This window comes from Oncorhynchus mykiss, chromosome 13, assembly GCF_013265735.2.
Source record: "Oncorhynchus mykiss isolate Arlee chromosome 13, USDA_OmykA_1.1, whole genome shotgun sequence".
Classification (NCBI taxonomy): domain Eukaryota; kingdom Metazoa; phylum Chordata; class Actinopteri; order Salmoniformes; family Salmonidae; genus Oncorhynchus; species Oncorhynchus mykiss.
In genome coordinates, this window is record NC_048577.1 from 27261297 (window position 1) to 27284790 (window position 23494).

Consider the following 23494-nt stretch of genomic DNA (forward strand, 5'->3'; position numbering starts at 1 on the left):
CATGTTTTTCTGTATTGGAGATGAGTTTTGTTTGGGCTCGTTCCAAGGGGAAGAGAGTTCCAGGAGCTAGTGAGTTTTAAGCTCGTGGGGGAATTTTTTTCTTCATGTTTTTAATTTTTGACAGCCAGTGGAAACCATGTTTATAATTGATTATAATGTGAAATATAGGATATATTTGTTGTCCTAAGGGGGAAGGTGTTACAGGCGTTTGGTTTTTAGCACGTATAGGACGCACTGATTGGTGTCACCTCATTAGTCAGTATGTGTTACACCTGTGCTCGCTTGTCCATCTCGTTAGTGGGAAGGTGTTTCACCTGAGCTGGTCCAGGTTCTATTTAAGAGTGTCTGGCCCAGTGTTCCAGTTGTTTTGATAGATATGGAGAGTCAACACCTTTTTGGTTTTCTTCCGGTCTTTAAGTTTGGTGTGGGTTTTTCTTTTGTTTGACTCTTCTTGGGCAGACTTGGTGGGTGTATTTTATGTCCCAGTTGTTGTTACTAGTCAACTTTCAGTGTACACCCCCATAGTCTTTCAGAACCCCTCCTAAAACCACACCTGTAGTTTTGGTTGTTGTCAATGACTCTTTGTTAGATCCCTCTTCTATGTAAAGGACATTTTTGGTTTTCTTGCTGAGAAACACAAACAATGGAGTAAAACAAGCTTCAAGATTGCATCCAATTCTTACTATTTTAATCAATGGTATTTCCATAGAATGCTCAGTCTTTCAGTTGTTAATCTTCTGTTTTTTTATCCACTTATGTTTAATTGGTAAATAATTGTTTATTTTCATTTTTTCCTGTGAAGCCATTGCATTGCATCCATGTCTGAAATGTGCTGTATAAATAAAGCTTGTTTTGATAACATATTACAGAACAAATTAACCCAATGACCGACCAACAGACTCTTGCTAAACCAATTTACAAATACGAAGAACAGTATATCTTCCACTTTGTCAATATAGTGCATGGTATGTACGTTAAGTATCACTTTTCAACCAACCCAGTTCATTTGTTGAAAAAAGTTTAAATCAACAATACGTCCAAAGGATTCAACTACTGAAAACAGAAACAAACAAATGGATCAACACCACCCCCGGCTCTACCAGGGGCTTGAGGTGGTCTCCCACAGCTCTGCTTATGTCATGTTCTGTGGCCTTGCTAATCCATGTCTTGACTGCCCCTGCAACACAGAAAGAAACACATTCAGTCATATTATATAAAACTCTCAAAGTAATGGATATGGAGCATCTATGGCCTCAGTTGCACCTGTCATCCGATCACTCTAAGCTGCATTAGGTTCAGATCTACCAGGATGGGCCTATGACAGTCTGGATGCAGTCAGGCCACTGAATATAAATATTCAATGTAAAGAGATGGGGTGAAAAGTACACTTGACACAAATTACCTTCATATCAAAGAACAAATGTTTGTGTCTGAGGGGAAATTAATTTTCATACAGCCAAAAGGGGTGAGAAATTACACCAATATCAGTGGATAATTTGCACTAATGTAAATAAACATAGATGATGGAACATATTCCCTTTTGCTGATGTGATGAACCGCTAAGGGGACATACAGTATATCGCAAAAGTGAGTACACCCCTCACATTTTTGTAAATATTTGAGTATATCTTATCATGTGACAACACTAAAGAAATGACACTTTGCTACAATGTAAAGTAGTGAGTGTACAGCTTGTATAACAGTGTAAATTTGCTGTGCCCTCAATAACTCAACACACAGCCATTAATGTCTCAATCGCTTGCAACAAAAGTGAGTACACCCCCTAAGTGAAAATGTCCAAATTGGGCCCAATTAGCCATTTTCTCTCCCCGGTGTCATGTGACTCGTTAGTGTTACAAGGTCTCAGGTGTGAATGGGGAGCAGGTGTGTTAAATTTGGTGTCATCTTTCTCACACTCCCTCATACTGACTGGTCACTGGAAGTTCAACATGGCACCTCATGGCAAAGAACTCTCTGAGGATCTGAAAAAAAGAATTGTTGCTCTACATAAAGATGGCCTGGGCTATAAGAAGATTGCCAAGACCCTGAAACTGAGCTGTAGCACGGTGGCCAAGACCATACAGCGGTTTAACTGGACAGGTTCCACTCAGAACAGGCCTCGCCATGGTCGACTAAAGAAGTTGAGTGCACGTGCTCAGCGTCATATCCAGAGGTTGTCTTTGGGAAATAGACATATGAGTACTGCCAGCATTGTTGAAGGGGTGGGGGGTCAGCCTGTCAGTGCTCAGACCATACGCCGTACCCTGCATCAAATTGGTCTGCATGGCTGTCATTCCAGAAGGAAGCCTCTTCTAAAGATGATACACAAGAAAGCCCGCAAACAGTTTGCTGAAGACAAGCAAGCAGACAACTATTACTGGAACCATGTCCTGTGGTCTGATGAGACCAAGAAACTTATTTGGTTCAGATGGTGTCAAGCGTGTGTGGCAGCAACCAGGTGAGGAGTATGTAACAGTATAAGTTTAAACCGTCCCCTCGCGCGAACCAGGGACCTTCTGCACACATCAACAACTGACACCTACGAAGCGTCGTTACCCATCGCACCACAAAAGCCGCGGCCCTTGCAGAGCAAGGGGAACTACTACTTCAAGGTCTCAGAGCAAGTGACGTCACTGATTGAAACGCTATTTAGCGCCCACGCTAACTAAGCTAGCCGTTTCACATCCGTTACACTCACCCCCCTTTTGACCTTCCTCCTTTTTCCGCAGCAACCAGTAATCCGGGTCAACAGCATCAATGTAACAGTACAAGTTTAAACCGTCCCCTCGCCCATACCCGGGCGCGAACCAGGGACCTTCTGCACACATCAACAACTGACGCCTACGAAGCGTCGTTACCCATCGCTCCACAAAAGCCGCGGCCCTTGCAGAGCAAGGGGAACTACTACTTCAAGGTCTCAGAGCAAGTGACGTCACTGATTGAAACGCTATTTAGCGCCCACGCTAACTAAGCTAGCCGTTTCACATCCGTTACAAGTACAAAGACAAGTTTCTTGCCTACAGTCAAGCATGGTGGTGGAAGTGTCATGGTCTGGGGCTGCATGAGTGCTGCCGGCACTGGGGAGCTACAGTTCATTGAGGGAACCATGAATGCCAACATGTACTGTGACATACTGAAGCAGAGCATGATCCCCTCTCTTCGGAGACTAGGCCGCAGGGCAGTATTCCAACATGATAACGACCCCAAACACACCTCCAAGACAACCACTGCCTTGCTAAAGAAGCTGAGGGTAAAGGTGATGGACTGGCCAAGCATGTCTCCAGACCTAAACCCTGTTGAGCATCTGTGGGGCATCTTCAAACAGAAGGTGGAGGAGTGCAAGGTCATCCAGACATTAATGGCTGTGTGTTGAGTTATTTTGAGGGGACAGCAAATTTACACTTATGCAAGCTGTACACTCACTACTTTACATTGTAGCAAAGTGTCATTTCTTCAGTGTTGTCACATGCAAAGGTATACTCAAATATTTACAAACATGTGAGGGGTGTACTCACTTTTGTGATATACTGTAAATATTTACCATCTTAACCATGTGTGACCTCTCACCTCTCTGGCTGTAGAAGTGTTCTTCCTCACCAGTCCCTCAACAGCTCTCTGACTGAGCTCCACCCTCACTGGGTCTTCAGAGGAAAGGAAGGCTGAGGGGGGATGAATGGATCAGTCAAAGTATAGAGCTGCTGTCTGACAAAATCACTATTTTAATAGTTTATTAAAGTAAATTAGGCTTTATGACCGCTGAATACCAACGATCAATCACTTAGATCATGTATTTTCAGGTAGAGATACATCCTTGGGATGTCCCTAGCCCGTCAAAATTGACATTCAAAAATGGTTACGGTAGGGGTTAGGGTAGGGATGTCCCAAGGATCCCAGATAGCATTGACCGTTGTGCATTCTTCTGTTTCTTTTACATAGCAGGTGATGGGTTCTGACTTCTGAAATTGAAAATATGAAATATCCTTATTTATGTCACTGTTTGAGAGAGGGGAATGTAGAACGTTTACATTCTGTCAAAGTGTCTGTCAGCCACAGTCTGGAACAAGTCAACAGGACTTGGGGGGAGGAATTTAGGCCACAACAGTTCTGCCTAGCAACAGAGGTGTAAGGAGGAGACTCAACATAAAGGGTTAAATAGCAGTAAGGAGGAGACTCAGCATAAAGGGTTAAATACCAGTAAGGAGGAGACTCAGCATAAAGGGTTAAATACCAGTAAGGAGGAGACTCAGCATAAAGGGTTAAATACCAGTAAGGAGGAGACTCATCATAAAGGGTTAAATACCAGTAAGGAGGAGACTCAGCATAAAGGGTTAAATACCAGTAAGGAGGAGACTCAGCATAAAGGGTTAAATACCAGTAAGGAGGAGACTCAGCATAAAGGGTTAAATACCAGTAAGGAGGAGACTCAGCATAAAGGGTTAAATACCAGTAAGGAGGAGACTCAGCATAAAGGGTTAAATACCAGTAAGGAGGAGACTCAGCATAAAGGGTTAAATACCAGTAAGGAGGAGACTCAGCATAAAGGGTTAAATACCAGTAAGGAGGAGACTCGGCATAAAGGGTTAAATACCAGTAGGGAGGAGACTCAGCATAAAGAGTTAAATACCAGTAAGGAGGAGACTCAGCATAAAGGGTTAAATAGCAGTAAGGAGGAGACTCAGCATAAAGGGTTAAATACCAGTAAGGAGGAGACTCAGCATAAATGGTTAAATACCAGTAAGGAGGAGACTCAGCATAAATGGTTAAATACCAGTAAAGTGGAGATTCAGCATAAAGGGTTAAATATCAGCGCTTGTGTGAATACGTCTTGGTCTTATGCAGCTGTGTGACCCAGTGGGTGAATAAACTTGGTTTGAGCTTTACTTATCGTCTGAGTTTTTACTCTTTATTTACAACTTAACTCAGGTGTAAAAGAAACACAGACAAGACAAGTAGGCGCGCAGTGGATTTTGGTTATTGTAGTTAATTACAACGACTTATGCGCTAAACTATGTAGAATATTGGCCTGTTGGAAACTACAACTCTACAACATCACACAGTTCATTCTGGGTCTGATTTATCTCTGTGCAATGTTGTGAGGGAAAAATCGATGTTAGCCTCTAAGTTTATATGAATTCTAATGTGTTGTTTGTCTGGGTGTGCAACCACACATCCTCTCGGCAGACAGGCCAAAGGAGCTTGCTTGCCCCAATTCCGGGAACCTTTGATCTACTTCAGAGGAACTGTGTCTAGAGTGATTTCCTGTTGTTTTGACACCTCACAGGTAAACTAGAATAACTAGCTGTTGCTACAGAACGAGACGAACAATTCACAGTTAATCTGTGTCTCGTTCTCCACACACGGACACATACCAAGATCACGTGTTTTCTATATGCACAAGATAGTTTGACTATATAAGACTTCTGAACTCCTTGTGTCATCAAGCTCTCTGCCTTCCACCTCAGAGTGTAGGGCTGACCAGCTACATTATTGAAATTCTTATCAAATAAAGGTAGATTGTTTAAAGAAATGACAAAATCTCTCCTGATTGGTTAGAATTTCCACCACAATGTGCAGTAGGCTTTTTCAATACCAACAACGATAGACCAGACTCGGAAGTACAGAATGAATGACTGACTGCCCAGATCAACATCAGTTCACCGTCTCACCTCATGCTGTATTGGAGCAGCAGCAGCTGACATGATCGTTGATGCTAATCATCATGTTTTGAATCCGAGAGTAAATAGAGCCGACTACAACTCTAAAAATGAAGGGTTCAACTGGAATTGTTCTCAGATCCCCTAAGAACCGTAGGGTTCTTGGTCAATGAAAACAGGCCCAAAAGGTTCTTCAAAGAACTTGTTTGAAGGTGGGTTCATCGAGGAACCTCTGTTGTTGCTGGACTTCTTCCGGGAACTTCGCAATTACAACTGAAAACGATGGTGACAAGTTTGGATGCGACAACAAGTTAAAGAGGTTAAGTTGGGTTAATGTTTGGCTCTGAATATGTCTAGAAATAATTTATATAATAATAATATAACATACTAATAATGAATAACGAAGACAATGATGGTTTTCTGTGAATATCTTCCATAACGTTACTATAGTTAATTACCGTAAATATTAGATTGCCAGGTTTGACCGTCGGCGTTGTATGAGCTACAGTACAGTACCGTTATCTAGCTAGATAACGTTATGTCCTAACTAGAAACAACTAGGTTTGGATTATTTCCCTTAACTATATTCTTTCCCATATATTGTATATCGTTTCCATAAAGCCAACATGGCTTTACACTTCATTAATGTAAGTTCACAATCTAGAGCCGTTCTCACTATTGTGAGAATAAACTAGCTAACATTAACTAACTAACTAACGACGGTGTCCTGTCCAGACGAGATGTTACAACGAACTGAATCGTCAATGGAGGTCTTCCTCTTTATATAGCCTGCTACAGCATGCAATACTATAAACTCACAAGGGGTCATAACGTTACATGGACAATACTATCCCATTTTGGAAACGTTACATGGACAATATTATCCCATTTTGGAAATGTTACATGAACAATACTATCCCATTTTGGAAACGTTACATGGACAATACTATCCCATTTTGGAAACGTTACATGGACAATACTATCCCATTTTGGAAACGTTACATGGACAATACTATCCCATTTTGGAAACGTTACATGGACGTCCCCTTGTGGAGGGAAATTAATATATTAGATGGAAGCTGTAGATGGGATTCAAATGCATGATGGTATTAATACAGTGTCTAGACTACCTCTATTGTATAAATGCCCTTCAGAATCCAAACACAGTATTGCCATGCAGCAAAATGGTGAGTATAAACTTTCAAGTGATAAAATATTGAACAATTTGTGTACAAAGATATCTTGAATTGTGATATTAGGCCTGTATGGCAGTACTGTATTAGCTAGTGCTTTCTACAATATGTTCTTCTATTTTGAATTCAATTGTATGTTGATGCCATTTATCTTTCAATATTTATTTAATATATAACATCAGTTCACCGTCTCACCTCATGCTGTATTGGAGCAGCAGTATATATATATATATATATATATATATATATATATATATATATTAATGCTTGTAAGACTATTCTTTGACACATTTTCTCTTCCTTTGAAATTCTTATAGGACAGAACATGGACACAATGCAATTGGGATCAAGAAGAAGGTACAGATATGTTGTAGGACAGCTGCATTTGAAGTGTACATTTAACCTACATAGTAGTCAATATAAACTGAAATCTATTAGCATACAAATGTGTGCATATTATCTTTTCAGATCTTCTCAGAAATGAATCAAGTCCATGGAATGGATATAGACAAAAAGAGAAATAAAGGACAATCAGAGGGAGAGGCGAGGCTGGGGTGAGGACACCATCCTGCTATTTTGACAGTCCCTGAAGGACAGTACAGAAGAGGTATTTGCTCTTATTTCTTCCCTTTCTCTAATGTTTTTTTAAAAATCAAATTAGCAACTGTAGTAAGATCATTGCTTTACTTTACTAGGACTGGAGACCACAGCAGTGATTCTGCTCTTGCCCAACCTCTTCAATGAGGACCTGCTTGGCCTTTATGTTCGTGACAAGGTATGCCTCTACCCCAATCATCTGTTTCTTCATAAACATAGGTGTGCCTGCTTATATAAAACTACAGCTGAACATTTATGTCCTTTGTTAATTCTATGTGTATTCATCTTTTCTTACTTTTGTTGGCATAGACCGCTCTTCACTCCTTTACTGCACATCGGTGGAAATCCATTTCACCATGAGAGTGAAATCCCGCTGGCCTTTGATGGGGAGAACATCCACGCCTCGAGGACGTCCCCATGGGACTTGGGGCTCTGCTAGGGCTGAATTTTTAATTTTCTCCAAAATGTCAGAAAAACACTTATGTTGATAAGTTACTGTGTTCTGGGGATAAGAGAAGTTGGGGTGAAGTTACCAGGGCCGGTCATAAAGATGGCAAACTTCCTAACACAACTAAGTGGATACGATATACACACTAAAGCTGAAAAATCTGTATTTAGCATCAAGTCTACAATATTGTTAGTTTTACCCACGATTCATTTTTAATGTATGTTGTTTTTATTATACATCATTTATATATATTTATCAAATGAGGAGACAAACTTATCACACAAGTCAGAGTTATTCTGAAACTAAATCTTTATTCACTTATTAATAAGGGAGCAGGTCAATACAACGCACACATATAAAGTTAATCAATTGAGTGTTCTACAATAATGATGATGGCTGGTCGACGAATCACCCCTAAATGATTCGTTGAGAGACACGAGACAAAAGTACAAAGGTCTTGACAAACAACAGATGTATAGAACGGGTCACAAGATTAAGATTTGTATGAAAGATACTTATAATTTTCCGCAGACAGTATCTGCTGTAAAAACAGGACTCTTTGTGTAGAGACCAGGGTCTGGCCCTGCGGTCATCTCCCCCTGGTACCATATAGAACAGAAACATTAACTCATGCTCTGGAATCCGGTCTCGTTAGGTTTTATCACCCAAAAGACATTGTAAATCTCCTGTCAGTGTTTTCTCCCAGAGGCCCATCCTCAGTAGAACACACAGACACAATAGTTATAAGAACCCTCTATTCTGTTGCATAAAACAACCATTTGATGCAATAAAAGTATTATAAATAATCTTGCAATTTTGCTCTCAGTATCCACTGAAAGTTGACTAGTAACAACAACTGAGACATAAAAGACACCCACCATGAGACCCACTAAATCTGCCCAAGAAGCGACAAACAAAAGAAAAACCCACAACAAACTTAAAGACGGGAAGTAAACCAAAAAGGTGGTTAAAATAATTTATTACAATCAATACCATTCATACTATTACAAAATCATAATTCTCATTCATTCTTAATTAATTCTATTTACAAAAACATCAAACAAAAACAAACCTCAGGGGAGCATCGTCCCTCCCCGTCATACCTAACCAATACCTAACCCTTTCCCTATCTCCCCTTCCCTAATCTATCCCCTTACCAAACTCACTCTAACACTCCCAGCCCTAAACCCCCTTTCCACCTCTCCCGTGCCGCATGCTTCCCCCACTTCCTCTCCTCCCTCTTCATCTTCCCCCTCAAATCACCTTCCACCCTTCTCACTATCCCTTCCACCCCCCAATCTCTCCCTGTCTTGACTAAATTCTGCCTGGCTTCCCACAGTCCCTTTTTAAAGAGACTCATGAGAAGCCAGAGCAGAAACCTGTCCCTATCCGTTCCCTTTGCTCTCCCTACGCCTCTCTCTAGCCTAGCCCATGTCAAAACAAAATCACTCCTAACCACACCTAGCATTACCCGTGCCCTAGCCCAGACTAGTCCGGCAAAGGCACAGTCCCAAAAGGCATGGCGCACAGTCTCCTCCCTGCCACAAGAGGATCTTGGACAGATGGGGGATTGCACCAAACTATACCGGTACAAGATGGCACGTACCGGCAAGCGCTTATGGAGGCCCAACCAATTCAGGTCCTTGAGCCTATTGTCCAGGCCCCGCGCCTGCACTCCCTCCCAGACCACTGACGAGATGCCCGCTACAGGCGCAGGACTCCCTGCCTGCCTGACCTCCTCGTACAGGTGCCTGTGGTCTAAACCTACTCGGGCAACTTCAACCTCGGGGTGCGCACGCAGCCACTTGGCCGCATGGCCAAAATGCCACGGCAGCTGTTCCGCCCGAGGACCCGCGTTAGACCACACCATTACGCTTCTCGCCTTATACGAGAAGAACACCCGCAGGAGGTAACCGGACGGGTGTATAACCGGACGAGCAAGCTCCGTCAACAAGAAAGAAACAAAAATGGCGTCCAGCTTGAGGGGGAAATGTGGTACCCCCCTACCTCCCTCCCCGATGGGACAGATCATGCGTGCCCTGGCGACCCACTCGCACCTGCCACTCCACATAAACTGAAACACAAGCCTCACTAGAGGCCTCCTCAGACAAGCCGGCAATGGGTAGATGTATGCCACATACAAAAGAGACGGCAACACATCCACCTTTAGGACCAGGACTTTGCCCATAAAAGACAAATACCTAGCCTTCCACATTGCTAGCTTCCTCTGTACCACTGCGATACGCATGTTCCAGTTTAGCGTCGCTGAGCCGGAGGTCTCAAAATGAACCCCGAGAATCCTCAGGGCCCCTTCACAGAGAGATAACCCCCCAGGCACATCCGTTCTACCGCGCCATCTTCCGAAAAACTTGACGGAAGACTTTGCATGGTTCAGAACTGCTCCCGACGCTCGGGTGAAATCCCCAAAGATGGCAAGGGACCTTGTCAGGCACGAGTCCTTGCACAACAGCAAGGAAGTGTCGTCGGCGTACTGCGTCATCTTAACACGCAGCCCACCGCTTCCAGGGATCAACAAGCCTTCCACCCCTGTGTCTGCCCTAATGGCAGCCCCCAGAGGCTCCATGTACAGAACGAAGAGGAGAGCCGAGAGTGGGCATCCCTGCCTGACCCCAGACGAGAGGTCAAAAACGTCACCTAAGTGACTATTTACACTAACTCGACACCCCGCTCCGACATATAAAGTACGGATCCATCCTATAAACTTCTCCCCAAATCCTAATCTACCTAACACCCTGAATAGAAAAGATCTATTCACGCGATCAAAAGCTTTCGCCTGATCTAGCGCTGCTACCATTAAAGGCAGCCCTCTATCTTCAACCCAAGCGATGGAATCCCTGATCAACTGTAGGTTCCATCTTATAGAGCGGCCCTCTACCCCGCACGTCTAATCCTCGTGGACGACGTAGGGAAGGGCTGTGCGCAACCGGTCTGCTAAAACCTTTGCAAGAATCTTGTAATCTACGCACAGCATGGTCAATGGCCGCCAGTTGCCAAGGTCAGTTGCTTCCCCCTTCTTATAAAGAAGTGACAGCACACCAACAGCCATTGATCCCCCCGGGACCCCCGTCTCAAGGATGGCCTTCAAGACTTCGAGAACCACTGGTCCAAGTATACCCCAAAACTTGAGGTAAAACTCAGCCGGCAGCCCATCCATCCCAGGCACCTTCCCTTTTCCCATCCTCCTAAGAGCGCTCTCAACCTCTTCTAGTGAGATCTGGGCCTCCATCACGTCTCTAATGTCCTCTGGCAACCGCCGGGACAAGTGTTCTAAAAACACGTTTCCCTGCTCTACATCTATTTCCCTTTCCTTAAATAAACCTTGGAAATGATCAGTTGTCACCCTGACCATTTCCTCTGGTTTACTTACTATACTACCATTTTCTTCCCTAACTCCCTTCATTACCTTCCTACTCTGTCTGGCCCTAACCGACTTAAAGAACATAGCGGAACAAGTCTCATTATGTTCTAGAAAGCCACTATGCGCACGCTCCAGGAAAGCTCGAGCCTTCTGCTCCTGCAGCTCCCTGAGCTGCGCCTTTAGGGCTGCGAATCTCTCCCAGTCAATCGACCCGCCGAGGTTGCCTGCCTCGTACTCGAGTTCAATTAACCTTTGGATACGATCCACCTCCCTCCTTTCCTCCCTTTTTTTCCTTCTACAATATCCTATTATAAAAGCCCTTATCCTCCCCTTGACTAAATCCCACCACTCTAACACCCCCTCGCACATGGACCGGAGGCCGTCAAGCCTCCGAAAGAAACAAAAAAATTTGTCAACGAAAGCCTGCTCCTCCAGTATATCCCGATCTAACTTCCAGTACCCCCTACCGAAGAGGCAGACTGGCGACCCCACCTGCAGGAACACCCCGTCGTGATCCGTGAAGAAAACAGGCAACAGCCGCCCAGACAACTGACCCAAAGACCTGGATACAAAAATGTAGTCGAGCCTCCGCGCAACCCCCCTGGAGTTGCGCCATGTAGGACCGACCATTGCCGGAGTAGTGTGCAGGCCACCATCAACCAGACCACGGCAAGCCATTAGCCCAGAGATGGCACCTGCACTGCTATCACCGCCTAACCCTAAATCTATATTAAAGTCTCCTCCTATCACCAAGTGCCTGTTTGTAACACACAGGGGCGCCAGACAGTCCACCATCTCCCTCCTGTCTGCCGCCACCTGTGGCCCATACACCCCAATTAACCTATATCTAGCTTCTCTAAACTTAACATCTATCCCCAAAACTCTACCCTGCATTATTACAAAAGTGTTCTCTATTTTAACCTCTCTATGCCCACACAAAATCCCTACTCCTGTTGAGTGCACCCCTCCTATGCCCCAAAAAGATTCCCCCTTATCCCACTCCCTCTTAAATCTACACACATCCCCACCATCCCTCAGGTGAGCCTCCTGTAAAAAACAGAAATCAAACCCCACACCCTCTAAATAACAAAAAACCGCCCTCCTTTTAACATTATCCCTTAAGCCCCTAACATTTAGACTAAAAAAAGAAACAGAACTATTCATTTAAATATTTACAACAAATAAAAACCCCAAAACCCAAAGAAAAACCAGGAGACTCACCCGATGCTCCCCTGGTCCATCTCCACCGGCAGGGACGTCCTCTCCTCTCCTGACGCCCCCCCGTCCTCCATCCCAACCCATGATCCAGGCAGTGTGTTGGGTCCTCCCTCCCCACCCACCATCCCCCCCTCCCTGTTTGCCTCGGGGCTGCATATAGGGGACCCCATCTCCCCAAACAGGAGTTGGGATCCCTCTAGCAAACAACCCACCGACCCCTCACTGGAGTCATCCACTAAAATGCAAGGGGCTGAGGCAAACCGGGAGGACAAATTACCCTCCCCTCCCCCCCCCCCGCCACTCTCTTAACCCCCCCCTCCCCCTCCACACCCCCCTCCCTCTCACTTCCTGCCAAGCTCCCCCTCTTTATCCCTTTCTTCTTTGGTGAAGGAGGTAGCGGGGAGACACAACGTCCCATCCCCACTAACCCCTCCACCAAATCCCTCATTTCGACCTCGAGGAAGCCTGGCAGGCTGTCCCCCCACTCCTTCCCCCCATCTCCCCCCCTCCCACCCCCACTCCTCCCTCCTTCTCCGTCACTGTCCCCGTTCCCTCTTCCACTCCTTCTCGTACCACTGTCCCCGTTCCCTCTTCCACTCCTTCTCGTACCACTGTCCCCTTCTCCCTCTTCTCAGCTCCTCCACCTTCTTCCGTCCCCTTTTTCTTCTCTCCTTCTGTTCCATTCTTTTCTTCTCCTCGCCTCTTTCTTCCCACCTCATCCTTCTTCCCATCTTCTTCCTGCGCCGTCTTTTCCCCTGTGCCATCCATGCAATCCGCACGCGTCCTTTCTTTCCTCCCCCCATCCCCCGCTCCCCCCCCAGCTGCAGACGCGTATGACCTGTGACGAGCCGGGCAATCACGCCACAGGTGTGCTCTTGAGCCACACCCGTGGCAAGCCTTGGGCTCGTCACATTCCTTGGCCTCGTGCTCTTCCGACCCACAAAATCGACACCTCTTGGCACTGCACGAGGCCAGGATATGGCCGTAGGCCATACAACGCCTGCAGAACGGGGGCTGACGGGCATAGTAGAGTGTTCCCCTGTCAGCCCCCAGGGAGAACATCGCTGGAGGATGGAGGTAGCCATCCACACTCTTCGGGGACTCCCTGAGTAACGCCTGGAACCCTCTTCTCCCGTTCCAGAAACCCAGGGAGTCCCTGAGGTACCTCGCTGAGGAGACATTGTCCATGTACCTCCCCAGAAAGGCCCTCACCTCTTCATCTTTCACGTGCGGATTGTACATGGTTACGGTGACCACTCTGAAGTTGTTCTTCGCCAGGCTGGTCACCGCATAATGGCACAGGGGTCCCGTTTTCTCCGCTTCCTTTGCCATCTTCATTACTTCGTCGTGTTTTTCTTCTTTGTGAAACGTCACATCGAAAGCCTTCTCATTCGGGTTCCCTTGAAGGCAGAGCACTTCCTTCACCTCTATCCTGAGGCATCCCATCAAAATAGTCCTTCCAAATGTCTCTCTACTCCACGGCTCCATCTCATTTTCAGTCCAGGCAAATCGTAAGGTATTTGCCATACCAATCCCCGGAACCGATCTTGTTTGCTTGTATTGATTCATTTAAAAAAATAAGCTCTCTTCAGAAAGAAGCTTCAACTTGGAATGAAAACATATTTTAATCAAAAAGGTGGAGCAACTAAAGGTGTTGACTCTCCACATCTATCAAGACAACTGGAGCACTGGGCCAGACACTCTTAAATAGAACCTGGACCAGTTCAGTTGAAACACCTTCCCACTAACGAGATGGACAAGCCAGCACAGGTGTAACACATACTGACTAACGAGGTGACACCAATCAGTGCTCCCTGCGTGCTAACGAGCAATACGTGCTAAATAAAGTCCAACCTCAAAACATAAATGTAAAAACCAAAGCCTGTAAAACCTTCCCCTTTAAGACAATATATCCTATATTTTTGATAGACAAGTTTGCTCACCACCACCAGAAAACAACTTCCATTTCTCATTATAATCAACTACAATGCTTCACCTTCAAAAATATAAACATGGTGTCTACTGGCTCTCAACAATTAACACGTATTTCTAAATAATAATATACAATATTATTAATTGTCTAAATTTTCTTTACACAATCCGAACTCACTAGCTTCTAGAACTCTAGTGCACTTTTTATAAAAGTGGACTAATGAATGTAAAAAATGAATGTAAAAATAATTTGACAATTGTCTTAAAATGAGCAAGAATAATCATATTGTGTTTTGTTTTCACATGAGTAGTGACATCGATGATTGTAGGCTAGAAATAAGTTATTCATGTTGTTGAAACTCTAAGCAGTGTGCCAGAAGACCTTTGGTCTCCAATACAGGCCCCTTTCTGCGTTTGCTAAAATTGCGGCACGAGGGCGACGCACATGCAATTTAGTTGTAGAAACTCCTCCCTGCTAATGAGGAAACCGATAGATATGGATGTAGTATATCTGCCTGCAGCAAAAATTGTGAAGTTTTTCACCATTAGTTTTTCACACTGTTTTCTGGATGTGAATGGGGGAAAACTCAGGGGAGTAACCTCCATTTCCAGGTTGCTTATGAGTGCATTTCACACTACTTTGGATTATAATTGTAAGGCTCGTTTGAATGTCCTGCTTAATATAATGTTTGTGTCATCCTCGCAAATCAACTGCTTTATATTATAAAACACTTCAACCAGGAAAATACTCTTTGGCTAGCTTTTCCATCAGCCTGACAATGAGGGTTTGTAAACTAAGTGTTTGCCAAATTGGCCCATAACTTCACCTAACAACAACATAGACCTACTGTTGGGCCCATCACTTTACCTAACAACAACAACATAGACCTACTGTAGGACCCCAACGTCACCTATGTCGTGATGTTTGTCATTTGACTGGCATTCAGAAAACGATTTCCTGGATCAGCTGATGATAGTTGAACATGTGACTAACTAAACAGCTACAGTATTAAGAATGAGTAATTATTGAAGAACCACATTAATAACAGTATCCATTTGGGTGTTGTCAATAAAGTAAAGATTATTTTTTACTTCACCAGATAGGCCAGTTGAGAACAAGTTCTCATTTACAACTGCGACCTGGCCAAGATAAAGAAAAGCAGTGTGACACAAACAACAACACAGAGTTACACATGGAATAAACAAATGTAGTCAATAACAACAGAAATATCTATATACAGTGTGTGCAAATGGAATGAGGTAAGGCAAATAGGCCATAGTAACTTAATTTGCTAAATTGTAATTACTAACTTAAATAAAAACATGTGGATGAGGTAGGTAGTTGGATGAGCTATTGGATGAGCTATTTACAGATGGGCTGTGTACAGCTGCAGCGATTGCTAAGCTGCTCAGATAGCTGATGCTTAAAGTTAGTGAGGGAGATATAGGTCTCCAACTTCAGCGATTTTTGCAATTCGTTCCAGTCATTGGCAGCAGAGAACTGGAAGGAAAGGCGGCCAAATTAGGTGTTGGCTTTGGGGATGACCAGTGAGATATACAGTGCCTTGCGAAAGTATTCGGCCCCCTTGAACTTTGCGACCTTTTGCCACATTTCAGGCTTCAAACATAAAGATATAAAACTGTATTTTTTTGTGAAGAATCAACAACAAGTGGGACACAATCATGAAGTGGAACGACATTTATTGGATATTTCAAACTTTCTTAACAAATCAAAAACTGAAAAATTGGGCGTGCAAAATTATTCAGCCCCTTTACTTTCAATGCAGCAAACTCTCTCCAGAAGTTCAGTGAGGATCTCTGAATGATCCAATGTTGACCTAAATGACTAATGATGATAAATACAATCCACCTGTGTGTAATCAAGTCTCCGTATAAATGCACCTGCACTGTGATAGTCTCAGAGGTCCGTTAAAAGCGCAGAGAGCATCATGAAGAACAAGGAACACACCAGGCATGTCCGAGATACTGTTGTGAAGAAGTTTAAAGCCGGATTTGGATACAAAAAGATTTCCCAAGCTTTAAACATCCCAAGGAGCACTGTGCAAGCGATAATATTGAAATGGAAGGAGTATCAGACCACTGCAAATCTACCAAGACCTGGCCGTCCCTCTAAACTTTCAGCTCATACAAGGAGAAGACTGATCAGAGATGCAGCCAAGAGGCCCATGATCACTCTGGATGACCTGCAGCGATCTACAGCTGAGGTGGGAGACTCTGTCCATAGGACAACAATCAGTCGTATATTGCACAAATCTGGCCTTTATGGAAGAGTGGCAAGAAGAAAGCCATTTCTTAAAGATATCCATAAAAAGTGTTGTTTAAAGTTTGCCACAAGCCACCTGGGAGACACACCAAACATGTGGAAGAAGGTGCTCTGGTCAGATGAAACCAAAATTGAACTTTTTGGCAACAATGCAAAACGTTATGCTTGGCGTAAAAGCAACACAGCTGAACACACCATCCCCACTGTCAAACATGGTGGTGGCAGCATCATGGTTTGGGCCTGCTTTTCTTCAGCAGGGACAGGGAAGATGGTTAAAATTGATGGGGAGATGGATGGAGCCAAATACAGGACCATTCTGGAAGAAAACCTGATGGAGTCTGCAAAAGACCTGAGACTGGGACGGAGATTTGTCTTCCAACAAGACAATGATCCAAAACATAAAGCAAAATCTACAATGGAATGGTTCAAAAATAAACATATCCAGGTGTTAGAATGGCCAAGTCAAAGTCCAGACCTGAATCCAATCGAGAATCTGTGGAAAGAACTGAAAACTGCTGTTCCCAAATGCTCTCCATCCAACCTCACTGAGCTCTAGCTGTTTTGCAAGGAGGAATGGGAAAAAAATTCAGTCTCTCGATGTGCAAAACTGATAGAGACATACCCCAAGCGACTTACAGCTGTAATCGCAGCAAAAGGTGGCGCTACAAAGTATTAACTTAAGGGGGCTGAATAATTTTGCATGCCCAATTTTTCAGTTTTTGATTTGTTAAAAAAGTTTGAAATATCCAATAAATGTCTTTCCACTTCATGATTGTGTCCCACTTGTTGTTGATTCTTCACAAAAAAATACAGTTTTATATCTTTATGTTTGAAGCCTGAAATGTGGCAAAAGGTCGCAAAGTTCAAGGGGGCCGAATACTTTCGCAAGGTACCTGCTGGAGCGCGTGATATGGGTGGGTGTTGCTATGGTGACCAGTGAGCTGAGTTAAGGCGGAGCTTTACCTAGCAAAAACTTATAGATGACCTGGAGCCAGTGGAATTGGTGACGAATATGTAGCGAGGGCCAGCCGACAGGAGCATACAGGTCACAGTGGTGGGTGGTATATGGGGCTTTGGTGACAAAACAGACGACACTGTGATAGACTGCATCCAGTTTGCTGTGTAGAGTGTTGGAGGCTATTTTGAAAATAACATCGCCGAAGTCAAGGATCGGTAGGATAGTCAGTTTTACGTGGGTATGTTTGGCAGCGTGAGTGAAGGAGGCTTTGTTGCGAAATAGGAAGCCGATTCTAGATTTCATTTTGGATTGGAGATGCTTAATATGAGTCTGGAAGGAGAGTTTACAGTCTAGCCAGACACCTAGGTATTTGTAGTTGTCCACATATTCTAAGTCAGACCATTTAGGAGATGAATTTAGTTTTACTTGCATTTAAGAGCAGTTGGGGGCCACAGAATAAGTGTTGTATGGCATTGAAGCTCGTTTGGAGGTTTGTTAACAGTGTCCAAAGAAGGGCCAGATGTATACAGAATGGAGTCGTCTGCATAGAGATGGATCAAGGAATCACCCGCAGCAAGAGCGACATCATTGATATATACAGAGAAAAGAGTCTGCACAAAAATTGAACCCTGTGGCACCCCCATAGACTGCCAGAGGTCCGGACAACAGGCCCTCCGATTTGACACACTGAACTCTGAGTTCAGTTGGACTAGGGGCTCCGCAGTAAAATAAAACAATGATAACTACCCTAAACAACAGTATACAAGGCAAATTGACAAAGAAGGACATAAAACGAGGCATAAAGCAATCACAGGTGTTGACTGGGAGATCAGCGGGGCTCCGTGTTGACAAAGGGTCCAGGCCAATTGGCAAAAGAGGTATTGTAGCTGGAGTAATTTTGTTTGCTAGCCGGGAGATGCACCTGGCTCGAGGCTCGCTGGTGCTAGCTTCGGGACAAGGGCGTTAGCCACTATAGCCAATCCATTGTAAAGTTCAGGAGCTTACGGCAGGAATCCGGTGATGTAGTGGATTCTAGTCGTCTTAGTGAAGAGTCTGGGAGGCATCAGCTGTGTAGCCGAGAGATCATAGGGTCCACTGAGCAGGCCGGGAGATGGGCCTGGCTCAAGGCTAGCTTCGGGGCTGGGCCACTCGGTGGCAGCTAGCTAGCTACGATTATCCGGTGTAATGGTCCAGAGCTTACGGCAGGAATAAGATGATGTAGTGGAGAAAAACAGTCCGATATGCTCAGGGTTGATATTGCGCTGTGCAGACTGGCAGGTATTATCCAGGCTAAAAGCGGCTGGTGTCTGAGCTAAAAAGGTAAAGGCCACTAGCAGTGGCTAACAATGACTAAATAGCTAGTAGCTAATTAGCTGGTTAGCTTCTGATGGCTAGCTTCTGATGGAGGTTCTAGCTATAAGGTCTAAAAAATTGCAGATTCGTAGCACATTGGGTGAGGTGTATTGCCGGAAGGTATATTTAATTTAAAAACGAAAAAAGAGATTTAAATATATTGCAATATATACAAAAAAAGACCAAAACAAACATAACATTCACAACAAACACATCTTACTGCTACGCCATCTTGGATTACAAGATGACTCTCAGTTAAAAACCATTGGATTTAGCAAACTCTGAAAATATTTAGTATTTCCGTGCCCACGAATATTCCCAGCGCAACATAAGGAGCCACTAAATGATACATAGTTTAAGTGCATTTCAAAATACAAAAAAAACGTCCGACAGCAAGATCCTGTATTTAAGTTGAAGTTCATCATATGGCAAGCGTAACGTTGTGACTGTAACTACTGTTCCCCGAAGGAGGGAAACTAGGTACAACATACTAATAAATCCACACGTTATGACTATAACTACTGTTTCCTGAAGGAGGGAAACAAGGTACAACATACTATTAAATTCACACCTTGCTGGAAGCTCCACCTTCTACAGGTGATGAGCGTGAGGCTCAGATTTATTCCTTAAATTTAATACCACTCTTCACCGACCCAGGAAGGGGTGGGGCCAAACAGGTGTTGTACCTCGTTTCCCCCCTTCAGGGAACAGTAATTATAGTGTAGAGTAAATAACTCATACTATGGGAAATACATTCATCCCCCTTGCCGACCCAAACGGATACTAAATGAAACGGTCCCTGGCAGACCACCCAGACCTGACCCCGCAAGATGCGCCAGTTGTCAATTTGTCTCTTGTTTGAAACACTCCTGTCAATGTTGAGTAAGGACGCACACAGAAGTAGGACTAGTCTACCTGGCCTGCGTGCAAATGTAGGCCTATAAATGTGCCAATTTGGGGATGTCTGATAGTATTTCTGTTTGTCTTAACGCACCACCACTAATGAGTTGTGGAGCTTCTCAAATACATTTTTTCTTCACCTCAAACAGCAAGTAAACAAAGTCTAATCAAAATCAAATGCGAATGACAACAGTTCCTCAAAGTATTTTCGTAAAACATTTCCAGCTCTCACCATTTCGATAACCACTTGGCATGAAAGGGAAAAATGTAAAGTTCTGATCCAGTGGAATTGTCTTATCTTATCCTTTGCAAAAATAGCCGACAGCTATGTCTGTCCCGAACTCACTGGCGCCTGGAAACTGAGGGCCCAGAATATTTTATACAATGTTTCAAGTTTCGGAGGACCCAGTTGATAGTTGATACAATGTTTCAAGTTTGTTGTAGACAGGCCATGTGCAGCCAAAGTGATTTCTAGGATATTTATTCTTATCAGGATATTTTCTACCTGAAAAATGCAATGTATTTATTTGTTGGCTTTATGACACTATTTTTTTTAACATAGTTGGCAATGGCAATAAAAGTCACTTTTAGATTTATAAAATTTTCATTTAGATTTAGATAGAATGTAGATTAATCACAGACAATAATTTTGATATATTATAAATTAAATTAAACTGTTCCAAAAAAATGTGCATATGAAAATCATAACGGGCACACAGATTGGTAGAAATGGTCAGATAAATTGGCACTCCAACTGGAAAAGGTTGCCGACTGCTGGTGTAGTCTATTACTAGTCTATCTATCTGTAGTTTATTAGTCTATTACTGAAAAATTCAGGAGCAGAACGGCAGAATTTACAAAGTCCAGCAGCGGGGGGTTCTTCTGGTTACGTCGGGGCGGCAGCGTATCCTAGTGGTTAGAGCGTTGGACTAGTAATAGTAACCTAAAGGTTTCTAGATCGAATCCCCGAGGTGACAAGGTACAAATCTGTCGTTTTGCCCCTGAACAAGGCAGTTAACCCACTGTTCCTAGACTGTCATTGAAAATAAGAATTTGTTCTTAACTGACTTGCCTAGTAAAATAAAGGTAAAATACACATTTTAAAAAAGGTTGTTGATGACTGGCTTCCTCTAGTCAGGTAATATTGATTACTTGCTCCCTCTAGTCATTTGTGTGTGTTATTTATTTAATCAAACAGCGTGCTTAAAGCATCAGACAAGTTCAGAACATATAGATTTTATAAAAACACATGGGCCGATTTTTAGAAAGAACAGATGGCTCTTGGTTGATCAAGATGTATTTTAGTTGGGGACAGCACTAGCACATGATTTTTGGGCTCCCGCTTGAGGCATCACTACAGGCACCCGGGTTCAAATCCAGGCTGTATCACAACCGGCCGTGATTGGGAATCCCGTAGGGTGGCGCACAATTGGCCCAGCGCCATCCGGGGTAGGCAGTCATTGTAAATAAGAATTTGTTCTTAACTGACTTGCCTAGTTAAATAAAGGTTACATTTAAATACATTTTAAAAAGTGTTTCATGACAAACCATTTCTTACAAATCCGCCAAGGCACCAACTTTGAGAACGGTTTAAAACAAAGGTTTTAAACCAATTCATGAATGTAATTGAATCTAGGTATGTCTTGCCTTTAATGCAATGGCATGAAAAAAAATTGGCTGACTATTATACAATGACTTATCAACAGCTCTAAACATTTGACCACCACAGGAAATCTACACTGGCAGTTATATAATATACTATATAGCCTAGAAACCTGGTTAAACTATCATTATGACACCATGGATGGGTTATAGAATATACTGTATATCCTAGAAACCTGGTTAAACTATCATTATGACATCATGGATGGCCAGTCTTTGTATTCATAGTGTATTGAATTCTGCGCTGGGGCAGGAGCACCGACTGTCCCACCTGGGCCAGGCTCCTCTCTTTCTCCCTGCACTGCTGTTCTTTGCGTTTCTGAGTGAGGTACTTCTTCTTGATGTTCTGCAGCTCATGGGCCAGTCTCTCAATCTCACCCTGTGTCTGGGACTCATCTTGACACACTGCCTCTTATTAACCCTCATAGGACACTCATTGTTATCGATACAGTTAAGAGATCTTATAAAGGAAAAATATATATATTATTCCATAAATACAGATAACTTCATGTAAACAATAAAATAAAAAAATAGTGTAGTGAATTCAGGGGGTATCCCTGACCTGGACTCAAACCTGTGTCCAGCGACTGTCAAGTCAACACCTTATAACTGTTACGCCAAGATGTCTGAACTTCTTGACGAGGTCGCTAGGTATTGGGTTACGGTTTCTACAATAGCGTTCTCTATGAATTTGAGAGTGGTTACACTTCTCCTTCCCCCATCCCTCAGCTGTTTACCAAACCAAGTCTCTGAGCAGCCATTTTGTTGCTGTTTAAAAAATCCACACAACTAACCAATCTGCAGTTCAAACAATAACAAATCTGTCATCCCACTACTGTTTTGGTAATAAGATGATGATGGGGTTGGAGAAAAGTAACTACTTTCAAAATTCATAGACAGACCTATGGATGCAAGGACTGACCATCCATGATATCAACATTATAGTTTTAACCATGTTCAGTCTATACAGTGTTGATTTACATTGTTTATAAACATTGGATAAAAAAAAGCTTATTTGGGGTTCTGATGGGGTACAACAGTTGAACTAAGCTCATGAGGCATGCGTTATATTCTTCAAGAATCAATGGCTATAAATAAATAATTTAAAAGTCACAATATGGATGTAGCAATTGCAGATTTCCACTTTTACACCACACATCAGTTCAACAACTGCAGAGTTTGTGCCTCTAGTAAGTACTGTCTTAAATACAGTGTAAATCAGTGAACGGTTTCTCAAAACCGTCTTACGGTTAAGTTCACCGTTGGAACCATTGGATGCCTTAAGATGCGTTTGGGAAACCGGGACCAGATATCCAGTTTCCTCTCTTCTTCCTCCTCCTTTTTGGATGTGGCAGTCATCTCCCCTTCCTCCTCTTTCACTCCAAAAACTGCATCCTCCTCCTCTTTCACTCTGAACGTATCTTCCGATTATTTCACAGTAACAGCCTCACCCTCCACTTCTTGTTTGACTGTGATATCCTCCTCTTTCTCCATCCAGCAGACCTCATCTTCTTTAGCAGGAGGAGAGTAGCTTAGTGACCTCATGGTCGAGGATGTTAGCTAGCTAGGCTAATGCTAACTTAACCAGCCCGCTAGCTAACGAATGACAACAACACGGTAAATATGAAATTTAATCGGATAACTAACTAGACGACAGAAGTGGGTTTAAAACACAGTGGCTAATATCAACTAAAGCGTCTAAAGTGCTGTATTGGTTCAGCTATGTTGTCTAGCAAGCGACCGAGGTGGCTGACTAACTGTTGCTGCTGTTGAAAGAAGCGTTCCGTCCACTAGATTATATGTCACACTAACAGCATTGCTTTAAATTCCCAGACCGCCACCTGCTGACTGGAGTGGGTAACGCAGTTGAGTTAAATGTAGATATGAATTATTTTGTAACACCATGTAGGAGCAGT